Raw genomic sequence first — 18775 nt, forward strand, 5'->3', positions numbered from 1 at the left:
AGATCCAGCTTGAACACGAAATGAAAAGTAATCATGTGCTTTGCTAGCTGGTCCTGGTCCTGTGGGTAACTGCTGGATTTTCTGACACCATCAAGTGCTTGATTTGTATCTTCTTTAATGTTGTACCACAAAAACCTCCATAGGCCTACGTGGTAAGGATTCTTCATAGAAGAGAAATGTTCATTTGGCCATTTACATACGTTCTCACTTTGTGCAGGTTTATCAAAAGTGATAGGACTGGGGATCTGGAATATGGGTTCACAGATACTTTGGTGTGTAGGCAGTAAGTAAATCTTAGTTTAATGTATTGTTTTTCCTCTGCTTTTTAGAAACAAGAAAGGGCACAAAAGACTTCAGTTTCTTCCTTTATTTATTTATTTATTTTTAATTGTCTGTCCAAAATTTCTGGGAAGCTGAGTATTTGGAACTCTAACAAAACTGAGTCAAAACTTGTTACTTCTTACAAGCAGTCAGTGTTTACTTGAGCTGGTAAATACAGAGCTAGAAGCAAAACTTAAAGAGCTATTTGAAAAATATATCCACCTAAATACTACTTTGTATTTTCATCACTGTCACTGGGTATCTACATATACACCTGCATATGTATGTGTATGTGCACCCCTGTACCCTACCGAAAATATGACAAGACACATACGAAACACAAGAAAGTAGCAATGCTTTGACTGAATTCAAGCTGAATTTTTATGGTTCCCTGCTGGGAAGACGATACCATTAGTGGTATTTTGGGAACATGCTTGCTGCTTTCTTCAAGGGACCTTTTAGACCTTCAGATCTGCTTGATACAGTCACACAATACATCAGTAAATTTAAGTGTTAAGATTATGGTGCTTTGGGTTGCTGAATACCATCATCCAAAACAATGATCACAAAGAGTCATCAAGAATTACTTGGCATTTCACAGCACGGGGTACTCTGTTCTCATCTGCTACATGATTATATATGGGGAAAAGTTTGAGTCAGCAGATCACAGTTTTGATTTTGTGCTTTTAATTTTTTTTTTTCCATATCTGGTCTCTCATTCATATATACCATACATAGCCGAAGGGTTCAGTATTAGTGTCGTGACTTATGAAAGATGACTTCAGGAAGAAACACCATGCAAATATTATTTGGAGAAGCAGTGGATGGCACTGTTGGATTATAATTACAAGGCAATAAAACATGCAAATCATAAATTACAGTAATTTTTTAAAAGTACATAAGCTACATCATATAATTCTCCAAAGATACAACCTGAGGTTAGACCTCTGAGGAATGTCATGCTCAGACGGACATTATTGTTCTATAGTATGTTATAAAAAACATTGGGGTCAGGCTGAGAAGAGCTCATGCCACTTTTTGTTCCGGCCTTTTGCAGTGTTTCCCTTGTCCCAGCACCACCACTCACAAGCAACATTTTCTTCAAGGAGCACATCTGCAAGATGGGAACTTGTCAGCAGGAAGGGCTGGAGGCAGCATGGCGCCAGGATGGGATGATGCTTCCACTGCTTCAGGCAGAAGCTGTGAGGCTGCAGGACACCAGCAGCCTGTGAGCATTCTGTGTAAAGCTGGGGCAGGCTGTGGCACAAAGACCTCTGCAGCCCCTGAATCCTGCTCGTCTTGACCTGTGCTAAGGAAAGCTTAACTCTTGACATCATTGCAGTCTGATGATGAGCATGCAGGTGGATTTTATCCTGCTTTAGTGTTCCTTCCTTGTAATACTTATTGTTCCTTGCTTTCCTTATTAAGGACTGAAGGTGCTTTCATTATGTGGTGGACCTGGCTTTTCCCCAGTATTGTAAACATTTATTTCCCTTTTTTTACCTCACTGCTTCCATGAATAAATTTTTAGAGGTGGACATTACAAGGAGCAAATATTTCCAAATGCTTGCTTCACTGCAACAGTCAAAATAATTCCCATTTTTTGTTAGTGACAACAGTAACAAAATAATAATAATAATAATAATAGTAATAGTAATAATAATAATAATAATAATATTTTTTAAAGTCACGATCTGGTAGAAAAGTCCCGTTTCTTTCATTACAATTGCCAGAGAGTGTAAACAGTCTGAGTGGGCAAGGAGGAGTCCCACTGGTGTTTTCTCTCTTCTTTTGAGATGTACCAGACCACAACAGCTGGACTGAGTTCCTAAAGGTGACTAAAAAAACCTAATGTGCATGGTGGAAGCTGTTCAATCTGCAGGATTGGAAGTTGAAGTGTTTTTAAGGTAGAGGCAGGCTGTCCCACACATTGCATTTCAGAAAGGGGGGAGTTAACTCCAGGTACTACCTGAGAAATGGAAAGGAATTAAAGGAGGCCTGATATATAAAATAAAACAATCAGTCTAAAGAAAACAAATTTTAAAGGTGGTAATCTTGACGATATTAGCTACTGAACCAGCCTTGATGGGAAGCATCTACTCTCAATCAACTGCTCAAGGTCTATAGAGGTGGCAAGGAGGAAGGTGAAGAGGTGAAGAGAATGGGATGGAGAGTATAGTGACACTTTATTCACCTGCCGGAGAGCTCCTGCCTTCAAAGCTGGTGTGGTGCATCAGCTAAGCTCTGAAGAAACCAAAACTTGTGCTGAGCGACTTGGGGGGGGGAAAGGGAGGGGATAAAACCAGATGTCAGATGGAGGGGGAGGGAGAAGGTTTATTAGAAATGCAGAATAGTTTTTTGTTGTTGTTGTTGTTGTTGTTTAATAAAAAACAGTGTGATGAAGAAAGCTGAGTGTAGGCAGGGAAGAATGCAGAAGAGAAAAGAAAAGGAAAGAACTGGGAGGAGAGATCTGAGGGGAGGTGGAGAGACCAGGGCAGTGCTCTCTCCTCTGTCTCTGCATACCATTTGAAATGGCTATATATAGTTAAGAAATGCTAACATATGGCACTCATATAGCATATGGCACTCAAAATAGTTAAGAGATACACTTGTCTTAAAGCCAAATGCTGCCTTGAGCTGCATGGGTGTAAGTGAGGATAGGATTTATTTCATGTTTCTCAGATTGCTCTGACTGTTGAAATCACATGAAGAGTGGGAGCTCCCCTTCTATTTTATCTTAGACCCTCTTTCCTCTGTGTGCAGAAGTCAAATCCCTGAAGCAGAGCGGAATGTTTGTACCAAAAACAACCCACAGCCCCACTAATCTCTGTCTGGCTTTGAGTTCGTAAGGACTTTTGCTCAAGGACCACAGAAGTCAATGGAGACATGGTCATCTCCACAGCTGTTTAACAGGATCAAAATATCCATAGTTTTGGGACAGTGTATAGTTTTGTTGTTGTTGTTTGTTTGTTTTCCATTTTTGTTTGTTTGTTTGTTTGTTATTTTTTATTTTTTAGTTTATCAAGATATTTTTCTCATTTTGGAGTTTAAAGAATATTCACAGCACCTAAAGATCCCTTGCTCCCCTCCATGAAAAGTGTGTGGACTTGTGGATTAATCAAGAGTGAAAAGCAGAAAATCCTAATTTCTGCTTCTCATTCTTTTCCTGGCTGGCCTCAGTAATCATCTGCATCTGTAGAGCAGTTCTTAGACTTCCTGTTACTTGACTGTATTTAACATTGGAGGTGCCATTTGAAATGGGAGACAAGATGAAGGGTGTTGTATGCATATGTGGAGGGAGAGGAGTAGCCCCTGTTCCTTAAGAGTTTATATTACAAATGGACAAGAGAGACAATGTGTGAGCAAATAAAAATCTTATTATCGCAGGGGTGAAAAGCTAATTTTTATTGCACGAAGGAAGTGCTGAAGAATTTCCTACTTTAAAAAAAAAAAAAAAAGTTCTCCCCTGGAATCAGAATAATATTTACAAAAGTCATTCAACTCTTTGCATCAACAAATGAGAATTCAGTATTTATTCTGTTCAAGGAAGGAGGTTGCTTTTCCTGTTGTCTTGTTAGCTAGTGGTGGGACCTTTAGAGTTCTCAGCTACTGCTTGCAGATAGTTGTGGACACCTTTTACTGGATTTTCTGATCTGACTGAGACTTGTAGATAATGAGATGGCTGAAAGCTGCTTTGAGCACTGCAATCACAAAATAAGAGATTTTTTTTTGTTGTTCTAGTAAAGAAGGTGGTTAGCAGAACTGACACCATGGATGTCCAGAGGTCAGACTTTGGCTTTTTTAGAGACCTAGTTGATAGTATTCCTTGTTCTGAAAGGTGCAGTAGTCCAGGAAGGCTGAATCTTCATCAAGAATGAATTCTTTAAAGTGCAGGAGATTGTAGTCCCACTGCACCAAAAGGGGAGAAGACCCGCCTGGATGAACAGGAAAAGATTTTAGGAGCTTTGGGAAGAAGAAGGCAATGCAGGAGGATTATAGAGATGTTTTCAAACTGTGCAAGGAGAAAATTAGAAATGGAACTCCTTTTGGCTACTGCAGCAATAGAGAAAAAAAATGCTTCTATAAATATAGAGGTGATTATGTCCCTCTACTCAGCTCTTGTGAGGCCTCATCTGGAAGTAGTGTCCAGAGCTGGGGCCCCCAGCACAAGAAGGATATGGAGCTCTTGGAATGGGTCCAGAGGAGGACCACTAACATGATGAGAGGGCTGGGGCATCTCTCCTATGAATAAGGTGGTGACACACTGGAACAGGTTGCCCAAAGAGGTTATGGATGCCCCATCCCTGGAAACATTCAAGGTCAGGCTGGATGTGGCTCTGGGCAGCCTGGTCTAGTGGCTGGCAACCCTGCACACAGCAGGGTGGTTGAAACTGGATGACCATTATGATCCTTTTCAACCCAGATCGTTCTATGATTCTATGAAATGCTTCAACAGCAAAAGGAGGATTAATGACACTCTTCATCATTAACTGGATGTGAGAGGAAATGTAGTGATGAAAGACGAGAATAAGGCTGAGCAACTTAAAGACATTTTAGGCTCAGTCTTTATTTGTAAGACCAATTGTTCTCAGGGTTTCCAGCACTCTGAGTTGGAAGATTATGATAGGGAGTGAAATGAAGCCTCTGTAATACAGTGGAAAATTTTAAGTGATCTCCTCAATATTCCCACTGACTGGAAAACCGGAAACATAACTCCCATTTTTAAAAAGGAAAAAAAAGATCCAAGAAACTACAGGCCAGTCAGTCTCACCTCTGTGCCTGTCAAGATCATGGAGCAGATCCTCCGGAATACCCTACTAAGGCATATGGAAAATAAAAATGAGGTGATTGGTGGTAAACGATGTGGCATCACCAAGGGAAAGTCATGCCTGACAAATTTGGTGGCCTTTTATGATGGAGTTACAGTGTCAGTGAAAAAAGGAAGAGCAACTGATGTCATCTACCTGGATTTCTGCAAAGTGTTTGACACTGTCTTGCATGACAACCTGGTCGCCAAATTGGAGAAAAATGTATTTGATGGATGAAACACTCATTGGATAAGGGACTGGCTGGGGGGTCACACTCAGAGAGTTGTGGTCAGTGGCTCAATGTCCAAGTAGAGGCTGGTGATGAGTGGCATTCTTCAGGGATCAATGTTGGGACCAATGTTATTTAACATCTTTGTAAGTGAGATGGACAGTGGGATTGAGTACACCCTCAGCAAGTTTGCAGACAACACCAAGCTGAGTGGTACAGTTGACACCCTAGAGGGAAAGGGATCTGGACAGGTTTGAGAGGTGGGCCCATGCCAGCCTTACCAAGTCCAGCAGGACCAAGTGCAAGGTCCTGCACCTGGGTCAGGGCAGTTCCAAACACAGATACAGGGTGGGTGGAGAATGGCTTGAGAGCAGCCCTGAGGAGAAGCGTTTGGGGGGCGTCGGTTGATGAAAGATTCAACGTGAGCCAGCAGTGTGCACTTGCTGTCCCAAAGGCCAACCACTTCCTTGACTGCATCAAGAGAAACACGATTCTGCCCCTCTACCCTGCTCTTGAGAGACTCCACCTGGAGTACTGCGTCCAGTTCTGGAGCCCCCAAATCAAGAAGGATGTGTAGCTGTTGGAGCAGGTCTAGAGGAGGGCCACAAAGACGATCAGAAGGCTGGAGCACCTCCCCTACGGGGACAGGCTGAGAGAGTTGAGGCTGTTCAGCCAGGAGAAGAAAAGGCTTCAGGGGGATGTTACAAGCAGCCTTCCAGTACCTGAAGGAGGCCTACAGGAAAGCTGGGGAGGGACTTTTTGTAAGGGCATATAGCAACAGGATGAGGGGAAATGGCTTTGAACTGGAAGAGGGTAGATTTAGACCAGATGTTAGGAAGAAATTCTTTACTGTGAGGGTAACGGTGAGACTCTGGAACAGGTTGCCCAAAGAGGTTGGGAAGCATTCAAGGCCAGGCTGGATGGGACTTTGAGCAACCTGGTCTAGTGAGAGGTGTCCCTGCCTATAGCAGGGGGTTGGAACTAGATCATGTTGAAGTCCCTTCCAATCCAATTCTATGATTCTTTGATTCTATGTTTTCAACATTTTTAAATGTATGGGTCCAGATGAGATTCACCCAAGAGTACTGACTGATCTCATCAAGCCTCTTGTGGTGATTTACCAGCAGTCCTGACTAACCAAGGAGGTCCCAGATGACTGGAGGTTAGCGAATGTGACTCCAATCACTCAAGGAAAAAGGATCCAGGGATTACAGCTCTGTCAGTCTGACCTTGATACCAGTGAACATTTTGGAACAGATCATCTTGAGTGCCATCATGACACATGTGGAGGCTGTGAAGGATGTCTATTTGGACTTCAGTCAAGTGACACTGTTTCTCATAGCATTCTTCTGGAAATAAAGCTGCTCATAGCTTGGAAAAGTGTACAGTTTTCTGAGTGAGGTACTAGCTGAGTGTTAATGCTCAAAGAGTCACAGTGAATGGAGTTCAATCCATTTGGTGTGCAGTCGTCTCTGGCACTTCTCAGAGCTCAGTTCTGTGGCCAAGTTTGTTTAACATTTTTATCAGTGGTCTGGATGAAGGGATTGAGAGGACTTCTGGTAATTTTTCAGAAATCAACACATGAGGCAGGATTGCTGATCTGCTTGTGGGCAGGAAGGCTTTTCAGGGGCTTGATCCATGGGCTGAATCTAATTATCTGACATTCAACAAGGCTAAACGCTGGGTGCTGCACTTAGCTCATAAGAACCTGAGACACAGATACAAGTTTGGGGAAGAAGGGCTGGAAAGTTGTCCAGCAGAAAAGGTCTTGGGGGCACTGGGCAACATCTGGCTTAACATGAACCAGCAATGTGCCCAGATGGCCAAGAAGGCCAAGGGCAGCTTGGCTTGCATCAGAAAGTGTGTGGACAGAATGACCAGGGAAGTGGTTGTCAACTTGTACATGGCTCTAGTGAGACCACATCTCTATCCCTGTGTTCACTTTAGAGCTCCTCACTACAAGAAGGATACCAAGTTGCTTGAGCATGTGCAGAGAAGAGCAATAAAAAGCTCTTCTGTAAAGCTTCAAGGTTATGAGAAAGAACTGAAGGAAATGAAGTTGGGAGGAGCAAGATGAGAGAGACCTCATCATTTTCTATGAGTGCCTGAAAGGTGATGGCAACCAGGGGAACATTGGTCTCTTTTTCCAGGTGACAAGTGATAAGGTGTGAGGCAACAGTCTCAGGTGGTACCAGGAGAAGTTTAATTGGACACTGGGAAGAATTTTTTCACAGAGATGGTGATCAAACATTGGAATGGGCTGCTCAGGGCAGTGGTGGAGTCCCACTCCCTGGAGGTATCTAAGAGAAGTCTGGATGTGGCACTAAGGGACATGGCTTTGTGATGGAACTTTGCAGGTCAAGCTGATGGTGGGATGTGATGATCTTGAAGGGGTTTCTATGATTCTCTAGATTCGCTCCTCTAGCTGTATCTTTGCAATGCTAACATATTCAGGAGGTGTTTATATTTTCACTAGTGATGGAAAAAAGTGAGAGGGAAATATTTTTAAATGAAGTCATTGTGTATGGCACACAGCATGTTGAGACCAACATAATACTTGAATTAGAAGTTGTTCTAACCCCTTAGTGCATATTTCTGTCCAAACACTAGCAACCACGAGTTGGGCTAACAAGCTACAGCCTAACAATATGCCAGTACTAGTCTAGAGATCTTCAGAGATCCTAAAACAAGTCTGCAGATAGACTAACTCTTACCAAACACTGCGCACAGCTAGAGAGTCATCAGGCAGCAGATCCAGTGGACCTTCATTCAGCTCCACATAAGACATTCTTTAACCTCGGATCCAGTCAACTTTGTTAGTTTCACATCCTGCCACATACCTGATGGTCACATGACCAGACATCATTTTGCTCAAGTATTTGGAATCAGTAGGCAATCAGCTACATACCATTTCCAACAATCTTTTGAATATTGTTACCATAGAACAGAATCATAGAATCCTTAGAGTTGGAAGGGACCTTTAAAGGTTATCTAGTCCAACTCCCATAGAATGAACAGGGACATCCACAGCTAGATCAGGTTGCTGAGAGCCTGATCCAGCCTTGCCTTGAAATTCTCCAGGAATAGGGCATCCACAACATCTCTGAGCAACCTGTTCCTGTGCCTCACCATGCTAACTGTAAGACATTTTCCTTATTTCTAACTTAATTAAGCTTGAAACCATTTCCCCTTATTCTTTCACAACAGAGCCTGATAAAGAATCTGTCCCCTTCCTTCCTGTAGCTCCTTGCAGTGAAATTGCCAGGTCACAGTCTGAAACAATGCTTGAGCACTAGCTGAGAAGGTATGGCTAACTCATGAAGCTCAGGTGCAAGCAATGATCCTGAGTGACTGAAAATAATGGACTCTGGGTCTGCCCCTTCTCATCATCATTTAAGGGCTAGCAGCTGAGGGAGAAGCAACTTATTGGACAGAGACAGCAATTCTCTTGTGCTGTCGCTGGTTGTTAGGAGGGGTGAGCTAGTTTTTCTTCTTTGTTATCTTCTACTGTTCCATAGAGCTTGTATCCCAGTAGGAGGCACTGTCATTGCATTCTATTGTTTCACGTTAGTTGTGAGCCAGGCAGGAGTCTAACCCTCTTTAAAGGTACTCTATCACAAGGCCCCTAAAATAATAATATGGCATTTCTAAGTAACATAATCTGGTGGCTTGGGTGGGGAAAGACTACCTCTTTGAATGAGATCTTGCTAGGGTACATCCTGGGATTCTTAGGATCTTCGTATCAGGATTGGTTCTATAATTGGAAAATAGGACCCTTTACAGAATGGAGGAAATATCCACAAGTCCCCAGTCTGCATGGCAGAGTATTTTCATGGCCTTAGCAAAGACATGCTAATTACTAGAGAACAACAGTTGGCTGTATCCACCATGGCATGGCCACTGTTGATGGCTTTAAGTTGATTAAACATGCCTGAAGAAGCTTTGCCAAATGAAAATCAACTACTATGTGACCAAGCTGAAAAATTTGAATGACAAGTCATGGTACTGATGGGGAAAAAGCCAATGCTTTCAATCCTGTTGGTGGCCAGTCACCTCTGGCACTCCCCAGGGCTCAGTTCTGTAGCCAGCTCTGTTGAATGTTTTTATCAGTGGGTGAGTGGATTGAGCGCATCTTCGTTAAGTTTGCTGAAACAATCACATTGGGCAGAATTGTTGATCTGAATGAGGGTAGGAGGGCTCTTCAGGGGAAAACAACGCATATGAAGAGTGGATGAGGAGGGGCTGTTTAGTCTGGAGAAGAGAAGCCTGAGGGGAGACCTCATCACTCTGTACAACTTCCTATAAGGAAGTTGCAGCAAGGAGAGTGCCAATCTGTTTTCTCAGGTTGCAAGTGACAGGACATGAGGAAACAGCCTCAGGTTACACCAGGTGAGGTTTATATTTGAGGTTATGACGGATTTTGTTCACAGAGGGGGTGGTCAACCACTGGGACAGGTTGCCCAGAGCAGTGGTGGAATATTCACCCCTGGAGGTTGGATGTGTCACTAAGGGACATGGCTTGGTGATGGGACTCAGTAGGTCAGGCTGATGGTTAGACAATGATTTTTAGGGTCTTTTTCAACTTAAATGATTCTGTGACTGCCACCGTTCTACTGGGGTTAACAGATTGTCCTTCAAAAGGCACTAATTGCTTCCATTACTGGAATAAAAAAAAAAAAAAAAAAAGGATAATTTAAAAAGGCTTAAAGGTGGAAGAGAAAAACATATGTGAGTTAGAGATTTCATACTCCATTTTATGGATGGCATAGATAATAATCTCATGTAATAATAACTAATTTAGAGGTGCTGTGATTAAGAATAACTAGCAGGAAAGAACCCACTCTGCTCATCCTGAATTCACCTTGACTCCCCATTTATACTCTTATCTTGAATGGTACCTTTGTTATCTTTGCAAGAAACAAGGAGTACATATCCCTCTTCTTCAACTAGCCTGTGGAGTTCTTAAAACACTGTTCAAATGCTGTGTAACTCACTTTACAAACTCACATTTAGGCAATATTCTGCAGAGTTGTATAACTTAAAACCTCAGTAATGTCATTTTGAAACAGACAAACACATGAAATAGTTCCAATAATAATGGAAATGTCAGGAAAATAATGTCACCTTTCTGAAGCATCTTCCTGCACAAAAGTAGGCCAGGAGAAAAAAAATTGGGGGTCTTTTTTCTTGGTTCACAGTCTGTCTTTGTTAGATACACTTGAAATTCCCATGTTAGATACACTTCATTCCCATGTCATTTTGGGTTTAAAGACATCATGAGCAAGGAACCACATGTGCTATACAAATGGATACAGTAAGTATCCATTTTGGTGAAGTGAATGAAGAAATGATGTGGTAAATCCATAACTAAAGGCATATGTATTTTGTCACTGAACTCACATAAACCTGGGGGACAGTTTGCTTAGTGCAAGCCATCCCTTCAGATGCGTAAATCATGCACAACAGCCTGAAACATGACCACACTGACTGTTATCTTCCCCATATCTGCTGTATCTTGTGAGAATTCTGATTTTTGTTGAAGTTTCCTATCCTTTCAGAGCTTATAAACTTCTTGGCTCACTAGGACAGCAATGTCTCATCCAACCAATTAGAGTTACATCACTATCACTCCCTCACATTTTTGTCCTGAACTTTTATTGCTTCCTCCGCCTGCACATCCTTGGTTACCTTTGTCATTTTCATGGAGATTTCCAGAGTGTGAGCCTACACACCACGAGGTGACCTGAAAAGCCATGCCACACAAAGTGCTTAGTGATATGTATGTTAGTCATCTGCCTTACTAAAAGTTACATTTATGCCAATTGTTTGCAGATACCCAAGGATGCTCTTTTGCTTACTATAATTTCTCTAGATCTCTTAGTCACTTCTTAGTCAGACCACCTCCAAGGGAAAAACTCTGCCCCCAGACTTCTCATCTTTTTTTTTTTTTTTTAATGCAACCTCCAGAGTAAGCAGATTTCATGCATGCACCTTGCAGCTTTGCATTAGTCAGAATGCTCTAAAAAATCCTATCACCTTGGAGCAAATAGGGAGGGTTTCAGAATCTATTTACAGTCAGCTTCTACAACGGAAAAAATGAACATTATTAAATTCTATTTCTATGGCACAAGAAAACAAGCATTCTTCTTCCTTATGAAGAGTTCTTAAAGAAAACAGTTGAAAAATGAATATGATTAAAAGCTGATTGTTTCTTTTAGCCATTAAAAATCTACTTTTAAAGCAAGGATTTCAATGACAGCAACATTCTTTCACCTCAAACCCTGTAGTTCATTTTGGTCTTGATGTCTTTGCTTTTGACCCACAGCCCAGCATTTTTGCTGCAGGCCACCCTCCCCTCACACCATGCTCAGAGTTCGTGGGTGCCCACCTTGTCTCTCTCTGTGGTACAGCTGTATGCTGATGGACCTACCACCAGGTCACTGCTGCCTTCCCCATCTGCTTCAGGCCAGCCTGTCTTCAGTTACAGTGCTCCTCTCTGACTGCCTTTGTGAGTCTGTTATATCAATTGTGCTGTGGAACGGGGAATAAATGCATATCCCCTCCACAGCCTTAAACATACAGTCACAGGGTGATTTTTCCATTCAAGAAGGGGAAAGAATCTGAATGGCTTCTTCCATTAATATACCACAGTCTTTATGCATATTTTTTTTCCTAAAATTAAATTCATCCATGTTATGTCTATTTCTTTCTGATGTTTTCCTGATCACACAGTGCGATTCTTCCAGTGGAGACGACTGGTTTATATTCCCTTGTGAACAAAGTGGAAACTTGTTAATGAAAATGTCATCACAGCAAATGCTTTTAATTCTCACATGACCGCAGGCAGCAATATATATAACACTCACTTGCCAGCCTCCTGTATGTCTGTCCGTTCCAGCTACTGCTTGCTCTGAGACCGTATGGTTCTCCCACCACAGACACTAGCAGAGATTTCGTTGTTTCACAAGAACTGTGTTGATTTTGTTGGCTGAATTGTCACCCAAAAGAAACTTTTTCCTTTGGGGTATGCAGTCACAGCTCTGAGTGGGAGCTCCTTCTATCTGGGAATAACTCCTTGTACCACAGATGCTAGTAAAATAAAAACACCCAAAGCCATAGTGTTCTCTGTCCTTCTATTCTGTTAAACTTAGGTAAGCACTCGGCGTTGCTCCTATCATTACGCATTTGAGTTCACTAGCAAACTTCCAAATATGTGTCTGGCTCGTATTGGGCCCTGAAACTCGTTAATCAAAACTTGTATGTGTATGCTTAACGAGGAAGCCATGCTTAACCTGGTCACAGTGCCACAGGAAGTGTCTAAACGCACAAAAAATCAACAAAGCAGCCACAGAAATGGAAAAAATGCATAGAGTTCTGTACCATGTATACATATAATACCTATTTGTTTTTGTGCGGATGTTTATAGATTTTTATGCATAGATAATTATTCTTTAGGCAGAAGCCTACTGGCCATAAGAGGATACTTTGATGGTCTAGGAGCAAAAGACTGTAGAAAGGCTTGATGGGATTGTTTACCAGAAAAACAAGCAGAGGTCTAAGAAGGAAATGGAAATATTTTACCAGTGTCTTTGTCCTCAGTATGATGTTGAAGGTGCAGCTCCCGGAATTTCACCTCATTGTTTAAGTGTCCTGCTGCTCAAAACATTTTCCCAAGGCACATACCCTGTATTTACCATTGGATTAACTCCTGGACTCCTGGTACAGTATGCTGGCTGTTTTCTCGTAAACACAGTTTGAGTTGCCTTTTCTAATAATTTGCCCCTCATTTTATACCCTCAGATAAATTGGTACCTTTTCAGTCCAGCTACTATTTTTAGTAGAAAATGTTTTCCCTTATGGAGACAAGGAGATGTGAAGCAATGTTATTTACTAAAAAATCCATCTGTCCTTTTTTCCCTCCTGAATTTTAGGAATTTTTTAATGTGCGTTAACATAAGCTTCCTACGCACATTCTCCTGCCTCTCACTATTCTCCTGATAAGTCATATATTCAGTGTCTTAGGAGACCTATTAAGGTACAGCACAGCATCAGTTCTGCAAAGGTGAACAAAAAAGGTCTTCAGCACAAGAGGGCTCAGGGAACCACCTTCAGTGGTGGGGTACCAAAGCAAACTGCATACTTTGTATTGTGTGGGAGGTGCCTGACAACAGTAGCTACGGATTTACAGTTGTCTATTATTTTTTATTTTCAGGTGACTGTTTAGTAGCAGCAGCCCGGTTTACCAATCTGAGCTCTCTCTGTCATTCACCAGGGAAGTGAACATGAAGAGTGTTGCAAGGCAAAGCAGGCAGTTATCCTTAAGGAAAGACATGCACATCAGCAAATGAAACTCTGCTTTAAATTTTGCTTTAACCATTATGGTGAAAGTATTCAGTGTTGGAGAAGCATTTTTAAAATTATTTTTGAGGTTGCTTTTATTGTGCCACATCTATTGGCTCTTTCTGAAGGAATTATGATAACATAAGGTTATATATTGCTATCAATTAACAGAACTGGAGATGCTTAAACCTGGATTTAGAGATCGCCATGCCTTTCTGACTGCATTAAGATCTAAGATAAGTGGGTATGGTGATTATATGAGACAGACAGAAAACAAAGCTCTTTGTGTAGTGTACTAATGAATTCAGTTGTGTAGTGTACTAATGAATTCATAACCAAGTGCAACCTGAAAAATAATAGGAAAATTGGTTTGATTAAATATACGGAAAAATCATATAAGAAGAAAAATTGCTCTAAATAGTTTGTCTCCAGGTTCGCACACTTGAGCCAAGCTGATTGTTTTCATATACAGAGAGATATACTGCTTAGTTTTACAAGATATAATGTATTTATTATGTACATTTCCCCTCCTTCTCCTCTGGAGTATCTAAGCATCTTCTACACAATAATAGATTTACCTCCACAATTGCAAAGAAATTTTTGTAACCCCCTTTTTACAGCTTATCATCAGGGATGCTTAAATCCTCCTAGCTGCCATTGTTTTTACTGTACTTCTGAGTGCTATGAGTTAAAGTCACCAAGGGAGCTCTAATTTTTTAGGCATCGTGATACTATTGCCTCAACCTGAAGTTCAGCATCAGGGCTGTATGTGCTGTGAGTGGGATAAACCAGGGTCTTCAGAGTGGGTTCACAACAACAAGCTTCAATGGTACAGCAGTAAATAAGAAGGGCACAAATTTATGTGTGGGGTGACTGAAGCATTCTAATACTTGTGCCTGTGTGAGGGGAGCTGGTAAGCTCAGTGTGTGTGCACTTATTCCTAGCTATGAATGCAGCTGGAAACTAACTGACTGGAAAAGATATGGATAAGCTTCTCTCCCTCCTCAGACTTTTGGGCTTTAATTCTGGTCTGTAAGAGGATAGCAAGAAGATAGAACCTTTGCTCTGGGTTTGAGGACACCTGAAGATTCTTTGCTGTTTCATACTGCTATAGATCAGACCACAGCCTCTTTTGAGTGAATCTAGTCTACATTTGTCTTGTCAAAGTGAAAAGCAAAATAGCTTAGGTCTCCCACAGTCAGGGTTTTTCAGGGTTTTTTTCTTACTTGTTTCTGGTGTACAAAAAATGGGTTTTAGCGGAAGTGGTTTGGTTTTTTTGTTTGTTTGTTTGTTTGTTTGTTTTCCCTCCAGAATACTACAGGAGGAAAATTTTTTCCTGCCCTCCATTTTCAGTTCAGATCAGAAACGGACATTATTTCTAATGGAGAAGTATAGTAGAAAAATGTATGTGTGTGTGTGTTGAGACCCACTGCATAAAAAAAATTCCAAATTTAAAAGAAAAGCTGCAAATTGTGTACCAAGCCTGCTTTCTACCAATAAAGGAAAAATAGACTGGAGGAAAGTAGGAGAGAAGAAACAAACAGGTACATCAGATTTTTCTCAGGTGTTGAGATGTTGTTGCATTGTCCATCACAATTCTGATACTGCTTGTGCCTTTACTTCTAAATGAGAGTTGACTCAATCTGGATTTAGAATAACTTCTCAGAAGAAAAAACTGAAGGTTCTTCTGTAATATTCCATAACAGCAAAAATATTTGCTAGACTGTATTTGGGCTTGCTGAAAAATACTAGGCCTTTCTCACAAAATGAAATGCACATTTTCTGTTTCATTTAACTATTTGAAGTATTCAACAGTTTGCTAACCTCCAGTCATCTGGGACCTCCTTGGTTAGTCAGGACTGCTGGTAAATCACCACAAGAGGCTTGATGAGATCAGTCAGTACTCTTGGGTGAATCTCATCTGGACCCATACATTTAAAAATGTTGAAAACATAGAATCAAAGAATCATAGAATTGGATTGGAAGGGACTTCAACATGATCTAGTTCCAACCCCCTGCTATAGGCAGGGACACCTCTCACTAGACCAGGTTGCTCAAAGTCCCATCCAGCCTGGCCTTGAATGCTTCCCAACCTCTTTGGGCAACCTGTTCCAGAGTCTCACCGTTACCCTCACAGTAAAGAATTTCTTCCTAACATCTGGTCTAAATCTACCCTCTTCCAGTTCAAAGCCATTTCCCCTCATCCTGTTGCTATATGCCCTTACAAAAAGTCCCTCCCCAGCTTTCCTGTAGGCCTCCTTCAGGTACTGGAAGGCTGCTTGTAACATCCCCCTGAAGCCTTTTCTTCTCCTGGCTGAACAGCCTCAACTCTCTCAGCCTGTCCCCGTAGGGGAGGTGCTCCAGCCTTCTGATCGTCTTTGTGGCCCTCCTCTAGACCTGCTCCAACAGCTACACATCCTTCTTGATTTGGGGGCTCCAGAACTGGACGCAGTACTCCAGGTGGAGTCTCTCAAGAGCAGGGTAGAGGGGCAGAATCGTGTTTCTCTTGATGCAGTCAAGGAAGTGGTTGGCCTTTGGGACAGCAAGTGCACACTGCTGGCTCACGTTGAATCTTTCATCAACTGACGCCCCCCAAACGCTTCTCCTCAGGGCTGCTCTCAAGCCATTCTCCACCCACCCTGTATCTGTGTTTGGAACTGCCCTGACCCAGGTGCAGGACCTTGCACTTGGTCCTGCTGGACTTGGTAAGGCTGGCATGGGCCCACCTCTCAAACCTGTCCAGATCCCTTTCCCTCTAGGGTGTCAACTGTACCACTCAGCTTGGTGTTGTCTGCAAACTTGCTGAGGGTGTACTCAATCCCACTGTCCATCTCACTTACAAAGATGTTAAATAACATTGGTCCCAACATTGATCCCTGAAGAATGCCACTCATCACCAGCCTCCACTTGGACATTGAGCCACTGACCAAGAGGTGACTGGTCAAAATGCTGGGGGTAGTATGCATGTCATCCTTTAAGACTGAATGTAGCAACAAAAGTTGAATGAATGTTCAGGGAGGGATTTCTGAGCAGTGGTGCATATGTCTTGTCTGAGGTTTGGCTGGATGTTTTTATTTATACTCTGGCTGCTAGCAGGTTTCAGGAACATGCTGTTCCTGCTCATAGAATCCTGGAACTGGCACTACTTCCTGGCCTTTCACCCTGAACTCTGTCACGGCAGTTTTTCTCTGGGACTTTTGCTCCTGCAAGGGTCAGTAGGTTGTCAGAGTGATGATGAGGCTTGCAGACAAGATGCAACAAAAAGCTCTCGTTTCTCTGTGCCAGTTCTCTTCCTCTGTGTACTAAATTCTCTCAGCCATGGCAAAGAAAAAGGCAGTTAGAGTGTGGGTATGTAGTTGGCAGCCTAAGGAAGGATTTTAATAAGAAAGAGCACCCACTCCTCCTCCTCCCATTCTCCCCCTTATTAGAATGAAACTGCAAACACCTTCATTAGGGGACAACTGGGAAAAGCAATTTCTTCTTTTATCTGAGTCTATTTCTCCAGTGCTGTCTGTTCTCATTCAATCAACCCATGCCATCTCCCAGCCCCCTACTCTTCCAGCCATTCCCCTCCTGGGGTAAGGCACCAAATCCCTCATGTTTCTGCTATCAATCAGCCAAACGGTATCTCCCCATTAGATTACAGCAGTCCTTTTCACTAACAGTTACTTTCCTTCTTCCCCATTGAAACATCTTCCATAGGTTAGAAAAATCTGTATGACCTCACCTCTTAGGGCCTTGTCTCTTCAAGCTAGCATGCTGTAGAGGCCCCACCAACTATTCCCTTGTGGCAGTAAATGGTCCTTTGTGCTGCAGCTCAGGAAGCTTTCTTTTTACTGTGTAGCTGAGAGTGTTATTGATAAGACTTGGTTCTCTGTTGTTTAAGGACCATCTGTTACTAGAAGAGGCAAATACTTTGCATTTTTGGTGATAATTTGTTCTACGAGAAAAGGTGACTGCTGAAATGAATTGATGGCTCAGTCCTGGAAAAGTGACTTTAGTGATAAACTCTGTCACCACATATGGTATGAAATGGCATTACAGTGAGAGTCAAAGTGACAAGGTCCAGTACTGAGCAGGCAGAGATCACATTTTCAATTGGTGAGTTTTCTCTAGTAGCAAAAGGTCATTTTAGAACATGCATTTAATGGATTAGAGAAGCCTCTTAGGCATCAGCCCTGTGCCTCATAAAATTCTTGAGGTGGACACCAAAATGATGCCAGTTGGCACAGTGCTGTGGTTGATTTCTTAATTTTTCTGTTCTGGGATATGGAGGTCAGTGCTGAAACACACCTGTCAGGTTCTGTTGGAAATCCTGTGCTATCTGCTAGTACCGTGCTTTTCATAAAAGCACTGACTTCATCGTGAACTGTCAAATGAAGAAGGGAAATCTGGTACAGAGTTTAGTAAATATTTAGCTCCAAAAGGCTGTGGTTTCTTTTCTACAGATGCTTGTGTAGTGTTTAAGCTTGCCGTCCATTCCAGTCATTACTGGAAAATGGTGCTGCCTCATGGGGCTGCACACAGGGAGGTGCTATCTCTAGGGAGAAATTGGCAAGTTGAGCTAGTGTAGCAAGCAAAAACGTCCTGTCCAAGTGAATTCATCTTCTAACCAGGAGAGTAATGTGACTGAAGCTCCCTGTCTCCCTGTTAAGGAGCTGTATTCACACACCAGCAATTCCCAAGTGTGGCCACCAGGGACTATGTGTACAACCACCCTGTAAAATTTCACTTTTTATTATCCTACTGTGTATCTGGCAACTGTGACCACTGTGAATTTGCTGTGGCTACATGTGCAACCACAGCAGGAATTATCCTCAGAGCTTTTGAGTAGAGGACTGTTTTTCTACCACCCTCCCGTGGAACTCTGTTGGGCCATCATGTGCTTAAGTGATCATGGATATTTTAAAATGCTATTGCTAAACAGCAATCTTGGAAAGTTCAAAATTATACCCAGTCACTTCTCATTAGACTGTATTACAGCCTAATCTATTGCCATGTTTAGGATTATACTGCCTGCAATAGCAGGTGGTTAACACTGATGTTGTAGGCTGTCATTTCTAGCTGTTGTTCCTAA

At 42.1% G+C, this 18775-nt stretch overlaps 1 protein-coding gene across 3 annotated transcripts in view; it reads left to right on the forward strand.

Moving 5' to 3' along the window:
* Window positions 1–18775, forward strand: part of SUGCT (succinyl-CoA:glutarate-CoA transferase) — a 429352-nt gene that overhangs the window by 370242 nt on the left and 40335 nt on the right. The window lies entirely within an intron of this gene.

This window comes from Gallus gallus, chromosome 2 (genome assembly GCF_016699485.2).
Source record: "Gallus gallus isolate bGalGal1 chromosome 2, bGalGal1.mat.broiler.GRCg7b, whole genome shotgun sequence".
NCBI classification, from domain to species: Eukaryota; Metazoa; Chordata; class Aves; order Galliformes; family Phasianidae; genus Gallus; species Gallus gallus.